This window comes from Mus caroli, chromosome 1 (genome assembly GCF_900094665.2).
Source record: "Mus caroli chromosome 1, CAROLI_EIJ_v1.1, whole genome shotgun sequence".
NCBI classification, from domain to species: domain Eukaryota; kingdom Metazoa; phylum Chordata; class Mammalia; order Rodentia; family Muridae; genus Mus; species Mus caroli.
The window spans coordinates 148254169-148276139 of record NC_034570.1 but is presented as its reverse complement, the minus strand read 5'-3'; the positions used below and the strand labels follow the sequence as shown (position 1 = coordinate 148276139).

Here is a 21971-nt window from a genome sequence, read left to right as displayed (position 1 = left end):
GCTCTCCCGTGGAGAGGACAGAGAAGACTTTCTGTCTAAAAGATCTCTCCATCTGTAACACCAGTATAATTGTTTCAACAGGGCTCTTTCAGTTAGTTTCTCCAGGATGTTGTAAGCATGCATTTGATGATGTTTTTGCTATGTATCTGTTGCTGCCATGTATCTGCTACTTATAATCACTCAAACACAAACGCACAGCTACTATATCATGCTGTAGAGTATACAAAGCACAAAGAGATGGTTGACTTTCATGTGTTTCTATGGAGTTTTCCTGGGAGCTTACAAAGCCTCATATTTTCTTTTCGACTTTTCAGGGTTTTTAATAGTCACATGCAGAGGTCTGCTTCATTTCAGCGCCTTCATTGCCAAATCTGGGGGTAGGGACTGTTTCAGTTTCTCTGCCTTCTCTTTGTCTGTGATAATCAGGGTGTAAAGGTACCTGCTACAGCGAACCTTGAACTTCACATTATCCTTGTTCTTCTTGATCTTGACAGATTTGGCATCCTTCTGCCGGGCTGTGAGCAGAAAGTCCTTGATTTCCTCGATTTTCTGAGGCATGGCAATGGTCACTCTGCTCTAGCGTCCGCACCCCAGCTGCGGACTGCCTCTAAAGCCTCATTATTTAACAATGTCTGTGTGGGTAACTTTTATTTATTATATTACCCTATGTATAGAGTTTGGACTCAACCTTCTTTGAATAAGATGGTATTTTTACTTGTTGTGTACTATGTCTCGTGGTATTAAGATGGAAATACAATAAAGGGGTAGCAGTAAGCAAGGATAATGTTAAAAGGATGTAAGGATGAACAGCTTTAGAAAAGAAGGATTTCCGTGAGAAGGATGAGAGAGCTGAAAAGGAAAGCAGAATTGGCCTTAGCAAGTTATGAAGGTCCGAGTGAGTTACAGAAGGTGTGTAAAAGTGAAACTTAGAGATGATGTATATGATCCTAAAATTTGTAAGGCCAGTGCTGAATATGTCCATATCAAAACTCTACTTTTGTTTACTTTTATTGAAATTAGATATTTTTTCACATGAAATATTCTGATGTATTAAATATTCTAATATTACTCTTTCTACTCCCCCAAGTTCCTTCCCATCCCCCCTCCCATCCAGACCCACACTGTTTCTGTCTCTCATTAGAAAAACAAAAGCAGGGAGGTGGGGGATAGGATATAGGACACTTCCAGGATAGCATTTGAAATGTAAATGAAGAAAATATCTAATAAAAAAAGTGAGTCTATGAAATATAAAGTACTTTTTCATTCCAGGTCACAATGTGACCTTGAGGATGTCATATAAACCTTTTTCAAATTAGAAAGAAAGAAAGAAAGAAAGAAAGAAAGAAAGAAAGAAAGAAAGAAAGAAAAAGAGAAGAGAAGAGAAGAGAAGAGAAGAGAAGAGAAGAGAAGAGAAGAGAAGAGAAGAGAAGAGAAGAAAAACAAACAGGATTCTATGGGAAAATAATAAAATATAATCAGATAAAACAATTGGGAAGCAAAAGCAGGCGGATTTCCGAGTTCGAGGCCTGCCTGGTCTACAGAGTGAGTTCCAGGACAGCCAAGGCTACACAGAGAAACCCTGTCTCAAAAACCAAAAAAAAAAAAAAAAAAAAAAAAAAAAGATAAAGCAAAAACTAACACATCAGAATTGAACAAAACAATCAGAAGAAAAAGAGCCCAGGAGAAGGCACAAGAACAGAGATTCATTCACATACTCAGGAATCTCATAAATAGGGAGTTATATATGCAAACAATCTATATAGTTTTAAAAAGGGAGGAGAAAATATATGTGTGTGTATAAAATAAAATACAAATTATAAACAATAAGATAAATATTTTTTAAGTAAGGAGCCCTGAAATGATATTACAAAACAAAGAATCCCCAAGGATGCTTTAAGTTCATTATATGTTGACCATCTACCACTGGGCATGAAGCCTACTCTTATGAGGAGTTAAACCTCTACTTAAATCAATGGAGTTCTCTTAAGTTATTGACTGTTTCTTGGGAATAGTTACATGTATACGCTTGAATGGACAACATTTATGTCTAGTAAAGATGTATCTTAAACTGTTTTGGCTTTGTTCAAGCTTTTCCTAAACATTACATAGTACCAAAAGTACCAGGCTGCTATGCCTAAACTAGGTGGTCAATACCATACTTAAAGGCCTGCCTATACAATGTGGTCAAGAAGACTGAAAAGGACAGTATTTTGCCCCTTTGGCCTCTAAAATTAATTAAACTACAGGAACTACAAAGATGTTTCTCAAAATGTCCTCTATCCTTGATGATGTATCTGTCCTCTTATTCAAAGAAGCCATGGACACTCTACTAGGTGGACTTTAACCAATCAATGTCCAGTCTACAAAGACAGAGGAAATTTCCTCAATGCTTCCAAGAAAACCCACAGTCAAGTAATGCTTTTGACTTATTCCCCAAAGATGGAGCAACTGATAAAAGAATCTAGAGGAGCCAGGGTTTCTTCCTAATTCTAGTGGCATAAGGATCAGATTCTCTACTATCTTTGACAGTAAAAAATTAAAATGGTCGTTTGGCCACCTGCATGATCTTAAGCATCCAACAAAAAGCATAACCAAAGACTAAAATAATTGGTAATTTTAATAGTTCAAGAGATTGTAATGCCCAGCCGTTAGACTTAAATCCATAAGAGATGTTACTTAGATGCCAACTATCTCTCACTAATCATTTTCTTCTTGATAAGGAAAATGCTACCCAGACATAAGACATCATGTCTTTGGCTCAACTCAACACCACAGCACCTACCTGAAGCTGAGAGAAACAGGTCCTCTATAGTTTTAAGATAAACATCAAGTTGTGGTTATATTTCTTCTCTTTCCCTCTCTAGAACTCATGTGGATGGGACTTCATGCTGTGATTCTAGCAACTCCAGCAACTATCAAGGTGCTTGAAAGCAGACTCTGCCATGAAGGCCAAAAAGTAGCTACATGGTCTTCTGAGATCAGGACATTTTAATAGACTTATATATAAGCACTTTAAAAATATCCTCTGTTCTGGACTCTCCTTGTTATTTGCTAGGGTTTGTGTTAGTAATAACTCTTGTGTTCACTTCTCACTCATATCTCTATCCAGGCACAAGTCAAGGATTTCCTGTCCCCACTCCATAACTGACTGTTATAACAATCGATATATTTTTGGGACCCTTAAATAGGCCTCTTGGAGGAATATCCTGTCATAGCCAGTGCCTCTGTTCAGCTCAAATAAGCCAGATCTGTTTTTGCCCCAGTTTCCTAATGGCAATTTGGGTTACCTCATCAGAAGGGAGAATGATTAAAAAGGGTGATAGAAATTGACAGCTCAGTGCAGGGACCCTGAAAACAACAGGTTCAAAAATGCCCTCGGGGGACTGGTGAGATTGCTCAGTGGTTACGAACACGGGCTGCTCTTCCAGAGGTCCTGTGTTCAATTCCTAGCAACTACATGGTGGATCATAACCATCTCTAAAGGGATTGATGCCCTCTTCTGGCATGACTCCTACATTTAAAAAAATACATAAATAAATAAATGAAAAAAGAAGAAAACTCAGAGAGAGAGAGAGAGAGAGAGAGAATCTTAGTTCTTGCTTGGTGGGATATGCCTTTAATCCCAAAACTTAGGAGGCAGAAGCTAGATCTCTGATATCAATGCCAGCCTTGTCTACAGAGTGAGTTACAGGATAGCCAGGACTATGTAAAGAAACCCTACCTTTAAAATGGGAGAGGGGGAGAGGGACAGAGGGAGGATGGAAGGGAAGAAGAGAGGAAGGAGAGAAGAGAAGAGAAGAGAAGAGAAGAGAAGAGAAGAGAAGAGAAGAGAAGAGAAGAGAAGAGAAGAGAAGAGAAGAGAAGAGAAGAGAAGANGAGAAGAGAAGAGAAGAGAAGAGAAGAGAAGAGAAGAGAAGAGAAGAGAAGAGAAGAGAAGAGAAGAGAAGAGAAGAGAAGAGAAGGCCAGGATAGGAGTTCTAGGTGAGTTGTTTGATTGCTGGTTTGCTTGTTTGGTGGTGGTGGTGGCGGTGGTGCTGCTGCTGCTGCTGCTGCTACTGCTGGTGGTAGAGGTGGTGGTGGTGGTGGTGTTTTGTTATTAGTTCTTTGAATTTTTCATACAATAAGTATTGAGCAACTTTTCCAAGATCCACCAGTTCTTCCCTACCCACCCAACTTTCTTTTATTCTTAGGGCAATCAATACCAATTTGTGCTGCCCAAATATTCTTGGATGTGGCATTCCACTGGAGCATGATCAACTTGCCAGGGACTACATACACTCTTTGAGAAAACTGAGAGTCCTAAATGAGAAGCTCTGCCTAGAAACCACACATGAAGGTGAGAATTAAAACTCCACCAAGACAGCTTTGGAGCTGGATCTCTAGATTACAGTAACAATGGCTATGTATATGCATGTGTGTGTGTGTGTGTGTGTGTGTGTGTATTCTCCACCTTCAGCACATCTCCTAAATGATTTTGGAGTTATCTCTTCAGAGGCAAGAATGAAATATCACCAGTAAAGGCCCATTAGGAAAAAATTTCTTCACTCTGGTCAAGAAAATGAGAGAAGTACTATTCCAGTGGGTCAGGTCAATGATATGGCTAAGAGAATACCCATGAGGAAGGTGGGACCATCCCTAGGAAGGTGGGTTTACCTTAAGCCCTGTTTAAAAGAATAGTTACTGCTTTAATGGGATAATATACTCTCCTTCCCAGAATCCCTCTCACCCTTGGCACAGAAGCTTAGAGAGCTCTAGCCGTAGTTTCACAGGTCTTTCCACTTTCTGGAATTACTCGGAGAAGCATGCCTCCTTTGATAGCTCTATGATATGCAACCTTTCCCTGGTACCTTGGAATTCCTCTAAAGCCCTCCTCGCCACTCACCATGTGGCTGCCTGTCCTCCACATTGCTAGCAGACCTCATCCCAGCTTAACTCAAATGATGTGGCTTCTAATTTTTTTCTCTTCTCCATTCTCCTCTTCTAGAAAGCTGCTAAAATTTACAGCTTGCCTGCTCTGAGGTTGTTCTTTTAGGTGCTAATAAAATTGTCTATGTGTTTGAAAGCAAAATAAGAATAAAATTAAAATGAATAAGCAAATAAAGATATCCATGGACATATACTACTTCAGAACACTTACTCTATGGAACCCATAACTGAAGACATTTCTTAATTCCAAAAAGAAGATTTTAGTGCAGATAGGTACCATGGGATGTCCAAAGTGAGGCAGGAAGAGAAAAATGACCAAAAAATGAAAGTTAAACAGGAAACCAGGCTAATATGGTAAAAAATAAATCTTCATGTAACAATAGTATGAAAAATGAGTGCATTTCACAATTACCATGGAATGACATATTTTACGGACTACATACCAGTTTTCTAAAAGCAGGTTTTTAGATAAATATATATAACAGGCAGTTATGAATAAAGAGACACAAAGTGGCATTATATATCTCAGATGAGTTCAAGAGCAGTGTACAAGACACAAGAGCCAAAGAGAGCATACACTGGCAAAACAAACAATGAGCCAAAAGCTTTGACAATAGAATTGCCAAAATTGAGTATTAACACTTACTGAGCACTGTGTGAGTCATAATCTAAGATCTTTTCTCTTACTAACTCATTTAATCTTCATCAGAAGCCAGCGAGATAGCACTGCTACTAGCAATCATGTTATTATCACCAGTTTACATGAAGCAACTGAGATGCAATGTATGCCAGAATTATAAATATAAATGTCACTGATAATATAAGGCAATGACTAATAAAACTAAGAGCAGAAACAAAGAAATCAGCAAATGCAGTTAAAAACTTTAAATGCACCTTCCAAATCTATTAAGTCAAGAATGTGCTTAAGGGATCCTTGAGTTCACAATTAGACTAAAAAAGAGACAAAAGACTCTTGTTTTCAGAACAATACTAACTAACAAATGCAGAAGAAAATAAGTCCACAGCTAATAATGGAATTCTTCAGGTAAAGACCATTAGTCTATAATAAAATTGCTGAAAGAAGGGGGATGAGAAATTGAATAGCTAATGGTCTTAAAGTAATATCCCACAGCTTTGACTCTGAGGTGGAAATGACTTATTTATTTCAAAGGGTAGAAAGCACATAGCTTTATGATAAAAACAGTGCACAAGTGCATACCACCTCAATGAAGTTCCCAGTGAAGAGATGGACTGGCACCCTGTGCCTCTTCACATGCTGCAATAGAAAGAACACCAGTTTTACCAGAACACAGAGAAATTATGTGGAATGTGAGAAAGCTGCAGTGTCTACAAAACAAAACGAGATCACTGCGGTGGGTTGAATACACTTGGCCCAGGGAGTGGCATATTAGGAAGTGTGGCCTTGTTGGAGTAGATGTGGCCTTGTTGGAGGAAGTGTGTCACTGTGGGGATGAGCTTTGAGACCCTCCTCCTAGCTGCCTAAGGAAAGTATGACCCTGGCCTCCTTTGTATGAAGATGTAGAACTCTCACCAACTCCAGCACCATGCCTGCCTGGACACTGCTGTGCTTCCTGCCATGATGTTAATGGGATGAACCTCTGAACCTGTAAGCCAGCCCCAGTTAAATGCTGTGCATTATAAGAGTTGCCTTGGTCATGGTGTCTCTTCACAGCAATGGAAACCCTAAGACAGTTGCTTATAGGACTCTAGGTCAAAATTTAAAGTAGAACAGATATCAATGTATTGAAGAAAATATTGATTGCCTTAATTGGTAATGTTCGGTTCTATTTGTAACTTACACATCAGAAAACCAGAAATAAGAAAACACTTTAAATCAATGAAAGGGTCAACTGAAAAGACTCACAAGAGCCATTTTAATGAATTCCCTTACAACAGAAATATGACAAAGATGTTCACTATTTCTGAAACCACTTTACATAGTTCTTGATGTTTTGGCCAATGGTAAATGAAGGTTACAAGAGAAAAATCAAAACTGTCATTGTTTTCAAATAACAAACAATGGAGGCTAATTTCATAAAAAACATACTAAAAACCATTAAGCCATAAATTTCAAATGATGGATTAAAAACCCAATACTTGCGGGTGATTTAGTATTGTTCAGATAAACTCTCCAACCAATTAACATAAATTTAATGGAATTACAAGCAAAATTTCAGCAGAATTTTTAACATCTCATCAAACTAACTCTAAAATAAGGAAAGAAAACAAACACCATGAGTAATGTAGATTATTTTGAAGAAAAAATAAAAGAGCAGGAGCAGTCATCTATTAGAATCGATTTAGGGCTGCTGTAACAAATTGTTTCAACAAGATGGCATAAAACAACAGGCCTTTATTCTCTCAAAGTTCTGCAAACTTTACATCCAAACTCAAGATGTTGGCAGGGCCACAGTCTATCTGGAAGCACTGTGGGAGAATTCACACCCTGACTGTCCCAGGATCTGTGGAGTGCTGATATTTCTTGCTTTCCTTGACTTGTGGCTACATCCCTCCAGGCTCAGCCTCCATCTTCACATTGTCTCTCCTGTACAGCCAGGTCTTCTCCTCTTCTCTCTTATAAAGGTTCTTGTGATTATAGTAGGACTCACTCAGTTAATCTAGGATAAGACCCTTTGCTTAATTACATCTATAAAGACTCTTTCCTATGAAAGATGATTTTACAGGAGCCAAGGACCTGGATCTGTACATGTTTTTTGAGGGAGACCAACATTTAACACAGTGCACTCTCTCTAACACCTATGAGACACAGTGTGAACCCCATGTTCTAGTTCTGTCATACTTATGCAACCATTCCAAAGGTCCAACAAAACAAAATAAAATGCAGAAAGAGTTCCAAACTGGAAATTGAGTTTATGTGATAACTGATGGCATACCTGGATTTCTGTTGCTGTCATGAACACTATGTCCAGTAACAACTTGAGGATGAGAGATTTTATTTCAGCCTATGCTTCCATATTTATCATCAAGGGAAACCAGAGCAGGAGCTGAAGGCAAAACTGAAGACGAGATCGTGGAGAAATGCTGCTTACTGGCTTGCTCCCTTTGGCTTGCTCAAACTTTCTTACACCTACCTTCCCCAGGGATAGGACCTCCCACAGTGCTCCAGCCCCCCCCCCCATAAACCAGCAACCCATAACATGCCTGATGGAGGGTGTTTCTTGGTTGAGATTCTGCCTCTCCAGATATGGCATAGGTTTGTGTCAAGTTGACAAGCACTAACCAGCACAACTGACATGACAAACCAGCTAAATCACCAAGTGAAAGAGTTTAGGAAACAAAATTAAAGAAACAAACTATGTGGACATCATTGTAACTCAGACCTCACTTCATAAATAATGTCAAGCTGAAAAATACAAGTAGATTACAAAAAAAACCCAAAGATTAAGAAATGATGATGTGAATGTAGAAAAAATATGGGAGAAAAGACCCAAGCCACAAGGTTAAAAGTTGGCACCTTTTATTACAATAAAGTTAAAAATGTCTTCTTCCTTACAGAATTCCAAACAATATATGTCTGGAAAGTAAAGTTTGAGTCACCTTCCCTTAACTGTGGGCAGAATCTAATGATTCATGTTTAATATGAATAAATAAATCATACAAAGGAAATAAAATTAACTACATTTGGCCAGGCAGTGGTGGCATATGCCTTTAATCTCAGCACTTGGGAGGCAGAGGCAGGTGGATCTCTGAGTTCAAGGCCGGCCTGGTCTAAGAATGAGTTCCAGGACAGCCAGGGCTACACAGAGAAACCATCTCAAAAAGCCAAATTAAAAAAATTAGATAAATAACTCCATTATAGAAAAACCTACGAGAACAACACCACCACTGATAAATTTTCTTTATATTACATACCCTTTAGTGTTATCTGATGAGAGAGAGGTATTGCTTCTAGGGTTTTTGTTGTTGTTGTTGTTGTTTTGTTTTGTTTTGTTTTGTTTTTTCAGAAAATTCCTGAGCCCACTGTGGTCATAAGAAAACCTCAGACAAACTCAAGCCAGAGAACATTCTACAAAATGTTTGACCAGTACTCTTTAAAATTCCAAAGATTATTAAACACATGAACACACACTGAGAAACTGCCTTAGATAAAAGAGACTAAGGAGATGTGGCAGCTGAATGCATTATAGCGTTCAGAATTGTGTATTAGAACAATCTAAGGAAACTCATGTACAAACTGGAGAAATCAGAATGTCTGTGGTTTAGTTAATAGTGTCAAACCCATAACTGCCTTGCTTTTTTATTAACATGCCAACTTACGTGGAGGTTAGCAAGTAGCGAGAGCTTGGAGAAGCTAATAAGAGTACTCTGTAATTTCTTTATAACTTTTCTGTAAATCCAAATTACTGTAAATTAAAACATTTTGCCACATATGAAAGATTTTCTTCTCATCAAAAGAGAATAGGAGATGCTTGTACGAAGTAAATGACATTCTAAAAACATACAGAACTCCAATAAGTTAATGAGAAGTCAAGAAACTCAACAGCAAAATAGATAAAGCTATGGAAAGATGAGTACTAGACCAGAAATCTAAACGACTAATGAATGGATACGAGATGTTCCACCTCAGAATTAACCAGAAATGTTTTAAATAGCATCAAAATATATCCAGATCAGTTTGGGAAAGTGTGTGGATGGGAATGTGGAAACAGGAAGACTCACACCCTTCTCATAAGAAAGGAAATGGACCATTTGAAAGAATTCTCGAGAGCAACGGTAGCGTGTGCAGTGGAGCACGTGGGTCTCCCCTACCTGTGATCCCATTCGACAGTTACCATCCCAGACACACACACCATGGACTACAGAGAAACACAGAAAAGAATGCTCCTCACAGCATGCTATGTAGATTAAGTCAACAGTGCTGTCTATAAGTGGGATGGTAAGCAGAACATGGTGGGTGCACACTCTGGAACATGAGTCAATAGAATTAGATAGATAAACATTCACCCACATGAATTCTAGAAAACCAAGCCGAGTGAATACCACCAATGTAAAAAAAAGAAAGAAAGAAAAGAAAAGAAAAAAAGAAAGATTTTAAATGGTGTTCATTTACTTAAACAGTATGTTCTACACTCCTAGCGCATGTCTTTAAGATATTTCAAGGAACTCAACAGGCATCAAAATGAAGCATACGGAGGGAAACACTACATAAACTAGCAGGTGGGGGAGGCAAGGCACAGGCAGGCACTTGTGGGGCTAAGATGATGATTTCCAATTTCAGCTAAGGTTCAAATCAGGCCAAAAATAAAAAAAAATGAAAATAACAGAGTGAGGTCTCGGAATCTTACCTCTGAGCTGAGCACATGAGTTTTATGTGGGTAAACACAGGGATATCTATATTGTGTGTTCAACGGCAGCACTTTTTCTGTCTATACTGATTACAGAATCAGTCATTTGTTAATGGCCAGATAAGTCACACTCAGATAAGAAAGGCACTGTGGTATCGGATTTCATTACAGTAAGACACACTGAGAGTACAGTCTGATGCTTATGAGTAATTCTTTCTAAGACCTTTACAAATCCCCAGTTCACAAATAGCCACTATATCACACATTTTCCATATATATAATGAGTGACGACAATTTTTCTCTAGGGATGTGGGGGCAGGGTATCTAATTCATTTACTAATCATGTAACCCACCACTAAACTCCAGCATCCCAGCCAGCAAGCATAATTCTAATTCATGCTTCAGTAAAAATACAAATTATAATACAAATTTTGGACCCAGAGGGTCATTTGCAAATAATGAGAAATGCAAATTCTAAATCAATGAAAGTCCAGGGAGAACCTTGGCATGATGACCACTCTGGTTCCCTGGAAGAGCTACTGCAGCCTTTTAAAGTGTTTACTGTGATCTCTGAGACAACGGAGGCCATGAACAAGCCCTGCTCATTTTGAGTGACAATTTAGCCTGTGGCTCAGACCACTATCGACTCACAGCAAATCAGAGAAGATTGAAATTCTAAGAGAAGCTGTTGGTTCCGAGGCTTTTAATGATTCGAATTTTCAATCAGAAGAGTCTTTTTTTTTCCAGTTCATTACCCACAGATTCTATGGACCAACCAATGTGTACAGCCCATCTCGCCTTTCCTTCCTCTAGTACACAATCCTGTCCATCATTTTACTGAGCCCTGAAAAACAAAACCAAAATATACACGTTCATCTCTCCTTCATTTACCTTGGCAAGATTCCAAAAGCCCAAGAAACAAACTTGGGGGGGGAAGGAATCCCAACTTTTTCGAAAGCTTGTAAAACAAAGCTGATTAAACTGATGGTTCCTTAACAGCACGGAACTGATGGGAGATTCAGCATGGGCTGGCAGCTCTGTGACAGAGGAGCATCGGGTGCAGGAACAGGGGAAAGAGGAGAGCATCTCAGCCTCATACAATTGCAAGCACGAGGAGGGAAACAGGAATAAGTTCCCACTGTGTGAAATTGCATGTTATTGAATTGATTGAGTTGTCATTCAGAAAAGGTGATTTTTAGAAATGAAGCCAGCAGGCAAATAAATAGAGTAGAAATTCAGATAAAACTCATTCAAGTATCACTACTGGAATATGTAAAAATGAAAGGACTGTAGCGAGTAGAGGTAATGTCATTAAACAATGACAGTGAAGGTCATTTCTTACTCCATTTCTTCTTTGGCTTATGGGCTGTCATTCAGAAAAGCCACTGGCGGCATATTGACTTATCAAGAGTCAGGGCCAGTAAGACCTCAGTAAGATTAAGAAATTCCCATGTTCTGTCCACGACATAACCCACCCTCACCTCTAGCCTCTTCTGTGTAACACTCTCACTAAGATGGTTCCTGTGGTCAACCAGTTGCAGGAGCTATAAAGAACTTCCCTACCTCACATCAGGCAAAGCACACCACTAAGTATACATTCTTTTTACTAACATATAAAGAATTAGGTTTCATTAAAGATTTTTTTTTTCAAAAAAAAAAAACTACTCCAAGTACACTTTCTCTAAATATGTGGCAGATTTATGTTTTGTCAGAGTTACTGCTATTCAAGGGAGATCAACCCGGTGTATTGTTTTTGTGTTGTTCTAACCAAAGTGGCCAATAGAAACAACTTAAGTGGGGAAAGGTCCTGGCTTAACAGGTTCAGAGACGTTTCAGTCAGTCCATGATAGCAGAGAAGACGTTAAGAAGACTCAGTCGAACAACACCTGGGTTGTGTGTGTAGAACGTAGTAGGTTCTCAACAACAAATGCTCTCAGTGAACGAAGAAATAATGACCCTCTGGCAGCTCCCTGTAGTAGCAGGAGTCTGGAGGTGGTGGAATGAAATCCCAGCAATACATACAAATTTTGGAAGAGGCCAACTCAGCAAGCTTAGAGGACATATGTATGCACTCTCCCCAGTGCTCAGACGCTGTGAGCACTATCAGCCAGGAGTGGACAGGAAATCCTGCAGAACAGAAACTAGGCAGAGCCAAAGAGAACACGTTTACTCCTGTTCCAAACCAGTGCCTGATCGACAAATATAAGAGTGAGCTGAAGTGGCAAGATTACAGTCAAGGATGTTCATCTGAAACCCAGGGTTCCAGCCCCTGCATAACCAGACTGTGCCCTCAAACAACTCATTTAACTTTTCTAAGTCACAGGTCCCTCCTCATAATTGAGGGCAGCGGTAAGACTGATTGGAGCATTTGAGAAGCAAAGAGCCTATCCGGATGAAAGCATCCCGTGGCGCTCTCAATGTGGCTGTTTGTACATTAAGCAGTATTCTATGTGAATCCTATGCTAAATTTATCGACTCAAATTGTAATTATAGAGCTACAGCTTTAGTTTCTTGTTAAAAAATTTAAACATCGAGCAGGCAAATTGAGTTTGAGGGGAGGCCAGAGAGGCTTTCCCTAGACCCCTGAAATTATACCATCAACTTGGTGGTGTATTGCCTCTTAGCAGAGCATTGCTTGAAGTTGTGAGGGGCAGCAGCCTCGGTATGCAGAATGTTTAACTGTCCGCTGGAGGGCATGTAAATAAAACGTTCACTAAGGTAAACACTTGTTCAGTTTTACAGCCTACTCACACGTAAATTTTATGTCCCATTATGATATATGACTTCTATGTGTTTGGAAGTCTTGGAACATCACTCAGTTGCAGAGTCCTCTAAGTAACTGACCGATAAATGGTTATTTACTCACTAGCTTTCATGGCCCATGAAAGTCTTTAAACTGGAACACTGTCCCTAACTACCCATTAGTGATCATGGTAATTCTTCCTAACGGCATGTGAGCCAGTTCCTCTTGACAGCCTTAGTGGCATGGATGGAGTGAGGGAAGATCCATGCTCAACCCAGGGGACTCAGTACATTGTCTAGACAAAAGATACAAGTGTGCCATGTGCCTGTTATCTCATCACATGAGAGGGTTAAGCAGGAGTTCAAAAACAGCTTGTGTTCAGCATACAGTCTGTGTCATTAACATGGGGTCAGTCCAAGAAAGAACATGGGTGTTAAATGCAGCATCTGCTCCTAGATCAAGTCACCAAGTCCTCAATACCTACTTGCTGGTCTCACATTAAAATGACTGTTCAGCCTTCGCGGCTGCATTGGCAGCCATGGGTATGCTCAGGCTACAGAAGAGACTTGTCTCTAGTATCCTCCACCGTGGTAAGAAGAAGGTCTGGTTGGACCCCAATGAGACCAATGAAATCTCCAAGGCCAACTCCCATCAGCAGATCAGGAAGCTGATCAAAGATGGGCTGGTCATCCAGAAACCTGTGACTGTCCATTCCCAGGCTTGCTGCTCAAAAACCACCTTGGCCCGACGGAAGGGCAGGCATATAGGCATAGGGAAGAGGAAGGGTACTGCCAACGCTCAGATGCCAGAGAAGGTGACCTAAGGCTGAGGATCCTGCACCAGCTTCTCAGGAGATACTGGGAATCTAAGAAGACTGACCGTCATATGTATCACAGCCTGTACCTGAAGGTCAGAGGGAAGGTATTCAAAAAAAAGCAAGCAGATTCTCATGGAGCATATCCACAGATTGAAGGCTTTGTCTAAGGCCCAGAAAAAGCTACTGACTGACCAGGCTGAGGCCTGCTGGTCTAAGACCAAGGAAGCACATAAGAGCCAGGAGGATAAGCGCCTCTAGGCCAAGAAGGAAAGGATCATCAAGACTCCATCCAAAGAGGAAGAAACCAAGAAATAAAGCTTCTCTCGTGTCTGTACATAGTGGCCTGGCTGTGGCCTCACATGGATCAGTCATTAAAATAAATAGATAGATAGATAGATAGATAGATAGATAGATAGATAGATAGATAGATAGAGATATATATTAATGCATGGCACACTTTTATATATATGAATGAATGACTGTTCAGCACTTGCGGGGATCTCCAGGTGTAAAAGAGACATATGCACAGGAAATCCCTTCCCTACAGGCACCTGCATTCGCTCTGAAATAATGTCAGATCATTCTAGGGCAAAAAAGCCATCCGCAGACTAGTAGCAAAATGAATCCAGATTTTGCTTGTAGGATTTGCTTTGCAATACATTTGTACAGTGTTATAAAAGAAATGTGGGGGTTAAAATGGTTTTTAATATAACAGTGGTTATTCCCACAGTAACCATAGTATAATGGTTATTATAACAACAACAAAAAAATCAAGTGTTTTTTTTTTCAGAAAATGTGCCAACGTTGCATATAAGCATTTCACATAGAACATTCATGTGATACAGCAATCCCATTAAATAGGTTTATCATCCCCACTTTGGAAATGAGAGTTCTGAGGCTCAGAAAGGCTAAGTAAGTCTCTCCAGTGTTGCAAAGCACCCAGACCAGGAAATGGCTCCACCCACATTTAGGGTGACCCTCCTCACCTCAGTAAAACTGATGAAGATGATCTCTCCCACCACAGAAAAGGTTTGTCAGGGACTCTAGACCAGTGCTTCTCAACCTGTAGGTTGTGACATATATGTCAGATATCCTGAATACCAGATATTTATGTTATGATCCATAACAGTAGCAAAATTACAGTTAAGAAGTAGCAACAAAATGATTTTATGGTTGGGGGTCATTACAACATGAGGAACTGTATTAAAGGGTCACAGCATTAGGAAGGTTGAGAACCACTGCCCTAGATCCTGTCAAGTTTGCAATCAATGTTAACCATCTCAAAGTGCAATGGTAAAAGCTTTTGAGTGTCTAATTAAAAGCTGTGGACTCAATTCTACCTGCTAAAACAATACCACTTTTCACCTCATAGATTTCATAACATAAAACTGTAATAAATACTAAAATAGCTATCCATCAACTGGAAAAGAGGAGAAGTGATTGTTGCAAACTACAAAAAGAAAATTTTTTAAAAGAAATGAGATTATTATAATAAGAGTCATCTCTTCCTTTGAAGTAATGAAATGTGATTTTTCACATTTTCAAAATACTAATGATAATTTGGAGGCTAAAGTATCGAAAATGCTTAATGGGTGTGATCAGGGGCCATGTCGCTCACTCCCCACCCCACCCTGCTTTCTCTGGTTCAGCCAGTTCATAGTTTACAGTGGATTAACTGGGTAGGCCTCCAGCCTCAGTTTTCACTAGGGTGTTAAAACAGGGAAATGAAGTTAACAGCTTAGTCTGAGGCATTCTAGAAGACTGCCTTTTGGAGACTTCTTGGGTATTCAGGGCTTAGCCACCTGCAAGAAAAAGGTTAAATACCAGATCTCTCTCTGCTCAGAACCAAGATACTCACTGAGCACCTGCCTGTTGGGTACTGTGCTGAAACTGGGGAAACAAACAGAAAAGATGGGCTCTGTGAACATGCATTTTAATATAAATGAATGTAGTAAATTAATATGGCAGCTGTATTTCTTTATCCTAACTAGTCCCTCAATAACAACACAGAGAGGCGAAGTACTTGGGCAGTGTATCTTAATTCCCTAAATTAATCTGGCTACCTCCTAGCCAGAATTTCCATAATACTGGCATTTAGTGCTTTCCATTCTCCACCTGAACTCTGTGAACTCCTTCCTTCTTCCTCCTTCCTCCTTCTGTCTCATAGCTCAATCAATCAATCCCTTCTCCCCTCCCATCCCCACCCTCTCTCCACCCCCATCCCCACCTCCACCTTCCCCTACCCGATGGAAGTCCCACCCTATTCTCTCTTCTGCCCAGCCATTGGGTACTCAGCTTTTATTGACAAGCCAGAGATTAAATATATGGTAAGAATTGTTTACACAAACTTGAGACAGGGAGTTCTTGACACAAGCATTACAATATTATGTCCAGACTGAAACAAGATCTGAGAGCAGAGAAGTCAGCATTTGAATAACACAAGGATAACCTTTACACAGTACACAAAAACATTATGCCTACAGGCTCCTACCCTTCAGTTGCCCACAGTCTGGTAAAACTTTCCTAATCCCCTGGGACTGCTGGAGCAGAGCATCTGTGAGTCCTGAGCTGAGATATTACCTCCATCTTCACACCTTATCTGCACCTGGGCAAGGAAAAGGCCTCTTCTCCTGCACCTAGCAATGGGGAAGACATTTCCTTTATCTTTGGTTTGTTTGACATCACGTCCTGGGGTCACATGTTAATATCCAGCTCATCAAAGGCCTGGCCCCTTGGGTTCATTTCCTTCCATCCCTCCTGCAGACATCATAGACATTTACCAAAGTAAATGTACCAACCGCTTGGGACCCTTCCACAGTCTCATCATTCCAGCAGGAATACTCTTCTCTCTCCTTCCCAGGCCCTCTGACCTCCTCCAGGGTTCTTGCATTCAAGTATTAGCTTAACCATCACTTCTGAAAGGTGGATCTTCTCCCCTGACAGCAGGCTGCACATCTGGCAATACCCCTCCCCCTACCCCGTGTCCCCTTGTTCCCTTTTTATGGCTCTTACCACACTCATAAAAATCCACCTGTTGTCTCCTACCCCCCTGGACCATAAACTTTAGAACAACAAGACTTTATCTGTCTTTCTCCCCATCAATACCCCAATCATCCTATAACAGGTGCTCACTAAATATTTGTGATGCCCTGCGTTGTGCTGAAATAATTCACTTATAGAAGAAGAAAAGGCATGATGCAGGATTTCCTGGCTCCAGATTTCCCTTCCAACTCAAAAGAGCAATTTGATTTCTCCAACCACACTAAACCTTTCTTCTCGCTCCCACCACAGCTTCCTCGGCTCTCTGCCCATGTTACACTTGTCAGCTGCTGTCTTTTCACCAGTTCCTGAAAGGAAAAAGACATGTCTTCCTCCCTCCACACTCTGGGTTCTGAATTCCTCCTGCAGAGCTGAGGCTCAAGGAACATTGACTGATGCTGGTGCTCGCCTTTAATCCCAGCACTCGGGAGGCAGTGCCAGGCGGAGCTCTGTGAGTTCAAGGCCAGCCAGGTCTACGGAGTTCCAGAACAACCAGAGCTACACAGAGAAACCCTGTCTCCAAAAAAAGGGAAGGAAGGAAGGAAGGAAAGAAGGAAGGAAAAGAGAGAGAGTCAATTGAGAGATGACAAGAAATTAAATTTGTTTCCAAAAAATATTTTATGATTTTCTACCTAGTAGATTTTTTTTTCAATCTGTGACTCTTTATTAACTGACCAGATTACAAAAATATCATGGGAAACACCTTAGTTCATCTGTCTAATAAGCCTGTTTATCTGGATCTTCCCTGTTGCCAGCATCTCCACCTTCCACAAAGTGAGTTGCCTTTTTCTTCATTCCCACCTCATGAGAAAGATAATGTGAAGGGCCATGGGAAGTTATTTGCTTCCCTGAATTGTTTCCCAACTGTATAGATCCCATGACCTACATCCTCCATGCAGATGATGCCAAATTTACCAAGAGGTCGAGCAATCAAGGAATCACCTGTCAAGGCGATCAGCTTCTTGTTGATTTTGCCATAGCCTCGCTTGTAGGTGAGCTCATTTACTGACTTCAGGTTTGGGGTAGCCCCATGCGATGTACGGTTCCACGATCCGCAGCATGGTAACTAAAGCCTTGTTGAGCTAAACAAAGGTACCACTGAAGATCTGTTGAAGACGAAGAAGCTGCACTACCTTGCGGACCTTTGGGCTTACTCCGTTGATACCTCAAATTCTGATGACAAAGGCCAGTTTTGGTTCTGCGGGCACATAGAAGTTCCCAGCTTTCCTTGCCATCCTGGCCATCTGAATCTCAGTCCGGGACATCTGCCTGCACTCCTTGTGATAGTGCTGTGCCTTCTCATAGATGAGCTTCCTCCTTGCCTATCACGGTGTCTTCAGGGCAAACTTCTTCCTCAGGCGCTTCACCTTCAACTCTGTGAAATTCCTTTGCTCTTGCTTAAGGGTTTGTGGCACAGCAGAAACCTTTTTCTTGAGAGTTTTTGGCACAGCAGGAAGTTTTTTCTTAAGGGTTTCTGGCACAACTGCAACCCTCTTTTGCTTCTCTGGAACAGTCTCCATGTTTCCAGTCAGAAAAGGAGAGAGATTTTTTTAAAACAAAAGATAGCTTTCTAGGCATGGTGGTTTGAATATGCTTGGCCAAGGGAGTGACACTATTTGGAGGTGGGGCCTTGTTGGAGTAGATGTGGCCTTTTGTTGGAGGAAGTATGTCACTCTGGGGGTGAGTTTTGAGAGACCTTCCTCCTAGTTTCCTGAGAAGCAGTCTTCTCCTGTCTGCCTTTGGAGCAACATGTAGAACTTTAGGCTCCTCCAGGCCCACATCTGCATGTGTGCTGTCACACTCCAGCCTTGATGGTCATGGACTGAACCTCTGAACCTGTAAGCCAGCCCCAATTAAATGTCATGCTTTATAAGAGTTGCTTTGGTCATGGTGTCTCTTCACAGCAATGAAAACCCTAACTGAGACACCGGGTGTGTGGAAATCTAAGGGGGAGCCTTTCTGCAAACAGGAAACTCTATGTGTCCCTACCCAAGTCTCCAAATCAGAAAATAAGTATCTTGTCGGCACTGAAAAGAAAGTGTTCTTTTTGCCTTCATTGATCACAGACAAAGCCTGGTCCTGCCAGATATAGTCATGTTCTAGAAGGCTCTGAAATAAGGTTCCAATGCCCACTCTGACATAAGTCAACACAGACTACCTTCCTCTCATTGGGACTACAAGGAGCACCCAGGTGTGAAGACCTGAGGACAGAGTCTCAGCGTTGGCAGGAAGTATTAATGGCACCCTATTGCTTGCTAGACAGGTCCAGCCTCCATAAGGGTCTCTCAATAAGGTCCCTGTCTCCATACCAACTGACACACTGTCAAAACCACAGAGAATCTGTGCCATCTTGCCTGACTTTTGCACCAGCATCCGGCCTCTCAGGAGCTCTGCTAAGACTCTCAACTACTTTTTCTCATGGGCAGAGCCAGGAAAGGCCCCCGCACAGAGACCCCTGGGTATGACACTAATCCATTCGCCTGCTTCTATGTCACATTTAATTACTCACTCGATACAGAATTATCCGTACTGAAACTCCGAACTAATGAGATGCTGTGAAGCCTTCGAATTGGGGATTACAAACTGCCGCGTGTCTCACCAAGGTCAGTTTAGATTGTTCTAAAGCTATTAGTACATGATCACCTCTCTTTAACCTGAAACCCCTTTACTTTTCATTTAAAATTTTTTTAAAAAAAGGAAATATCAGAGTGTTTTGGAGGAGGCAAAGGGCGACGCTTCGTTGTTTGTTTTAACTACGTGAACGCTTCAGCCATCAATATCTGACTCCTCCCTCGGAGCAGCATCAAAGTTCTTTCCCATAATCTTCCCAACAGGCTATGTTGACCTTTGCCTCCGGGGGATAAGAAAGCACAGCCTCTTGATAACAGTTTTCTGGGAAAGGATGCAGAAGATGCATAGACATACACAATTTTAAATTGAGCTGTATTCCTGTTTCATAATCACAAAGGCTCCAGGCAGTCTTTACATTCCATTCCTCAGCACGCGCCTCTTTAAAGGGTAGGACGAGTATACCGCAACATATTTGTTCTCCCCAGGAAGTACATGATAGCCCCAATAAACTTCCATGCACGACTTTGACTATGCACTCTGTACACATTGGTATCTACTACAGCAGCTCAAGCCACAGATGACAATTAAGCAGCTGAAATATGGCTAGGCTAAGCTGAGACACACTGTAACTGTAAAAGAAAGACCAGAGTTAAGATTTAGACTGGAAGCAGAATTGAAGTACTCAGGTTGGTAATTTTTTATATTTGACTGCATAGTGAGGTTGTGGTTTGGATGTGTTAACAGAATTTCTCAAGCTCAATTGATGTTTGGGGTGAGATATTCTTATTGTTTACATCTGTGTCCCACCCCCACCCCATGTGTCTTCTGAAGCATGAGATACTCTTCCCCATAAGCCCTCAATTTGTATCTCTACCTAATTGGCAAGGAGAAAGGAATCACCATGATTGGCTTAGAGAAATGGTAGAGGACTACTTAAAGAGTAGTCCTCAGACCAACAGCGTCACTTACACAATTGGAAATGCATTTTCTCTTAACCCATTGCACACCTATGAAATCAGAAACTTCAGAAGTAGGATTCATCAGCTGGTGGCTTAAGGTGACTTTGTTATGAGCATTAGAAGTGGAGAGCCTAAGTCAGGAAATAATTAATTAAAAAAAAAAAGCGGGGAATCACTGACTTAGACCAGCCAAAGCCTGTTTTTTATTTAAAGCTTCATTCTCCTGAAGCTTCATTCTCCTGAAAGATACAGTCAGGGCTGACTCTTAAGGGGAAAAAAAAGTCATAATTCTTTCATAAAGCAGAAGAAAGGGGTGGCGGGAGCAGGGGCGTTTAACGGACAACCAAATTTATCTTTTATAATCAGTATTGTTCGTTGTCTTTCTTTTTTGACTAGAAAGAGCTCTAATGCTTTCCTATTGTGCGTGCTCTGTAACCAGTAACTTAAGAGGGTATTTACAGAGAATGCTTTTCAAACAATATTTTGGATGTCCTTAGCAAAAGTTTGACTATCACCATACAACACTCAAATAAAACACCAACCCTTAGCCATGCAGAGTCTTTAAAGGAAGTTCTCATAAAGGGCTTTATAACCTCCCCCAGGATGATCCCTTATGGTGGAAAGATGAATTATTGTTTTTAATTTTCATTTTACAGATGGGAAAACTGAAGCTTAAAGGGGAGAGGAATCACACAGCTAGCAACTTTGCATGCCAAAGCTCACCATGCAGAACTGGCTCAGAGCTGGCTGGAGCATCTTCCGTTAAAAAGTCTTCCGTGGAGAAAACCATGAAGATTTCAGCAGCATTACCTGCATGGCCTGATCAACTACAAGACTTTGGAATTCCAACTGCAGTATAAGAGAAATTGACAGCTAAAATAAATGGTAAAGATTTCCCCACCACCACTAATTGCACGGCAGAGGAATTTTGCATGAAGCTGCCCAAGAAAATGAGCATTTTCATTACCTACTGTAGCTTTAATGAATGGCCTAAGACTTGGCTGCAGAACTGACTGCTACCTCGATCACATTGCGATGCCTAACAGCCCATTTTTCTCCAGAAAAATCCCAAAGATTTTTTTTCTTGTTGTTGTTTTATTTTCTTGTGAGCTACAGGTATGAATTTTTTTTTAATCTTAAAGAAAAAAATACACATGGCATGTTGTCTGCTAAGGTAGATTTCAACTGTGACTTTTCAGCTAGGAAGGATTAAAATCAAATAAAATCTCAGTCCCCAGAAGACCACAGCAAAATAGCCCAAGATACAGAGTTCTCCATCCCAGGTATCTGCTCTGTTCTGCAGCCCTATCAGCAATGCTCTTCAGACCCAGGAGCAGCTGCTCAAACAGTCCTGCTGGGGGTTGAGATTGCCTGGTGATTACAAGAACCTGCCGCTTTTCCAGAGGACCAGTGTTCAGATTCCAGTACCCACATCAAATGGCTGCCAACCACCTATAACTCCACCTTCTAGGGGAATCCGATGCCCTCTGAGGCACACCCATGCACGCTCGTGCGCGCACACACAGAGAGAGAGAGAGAGAGAGAGAGAGAGAGAGAGAGAGAGAGAGAGAGAGAGAGAGAGAGAGAGA

At 40.9% G+C, this 21971-nt stretch overlaps 3 pseudogenes; 1 reads left to right on the top strand and 2 right to left on the bottom strand.

Annotated features, from left to right (window-relative positions):
• Window positions 1-345: 345 nt before the first annotated feature.
• LOC110304881 lies at window positions 346-558 on the bottom strand (annotated as a pseudogene).
• A 12976-nt stretch (window positions 559-13534) lies between these two features.
• On the top strand, window positions 13535-14128 carry LOC110302846 (annotated as a pseudogene).
• Window positions 14129-17556: 3428 nt separating this feature from the next.
• LOC110305019 lies at window positions 17557-18372 on the bottom strand (annotated as a pseudogene).
• Between the last annotated feature and the right edge of the window lie 3599 nt (window positions 18373-21971).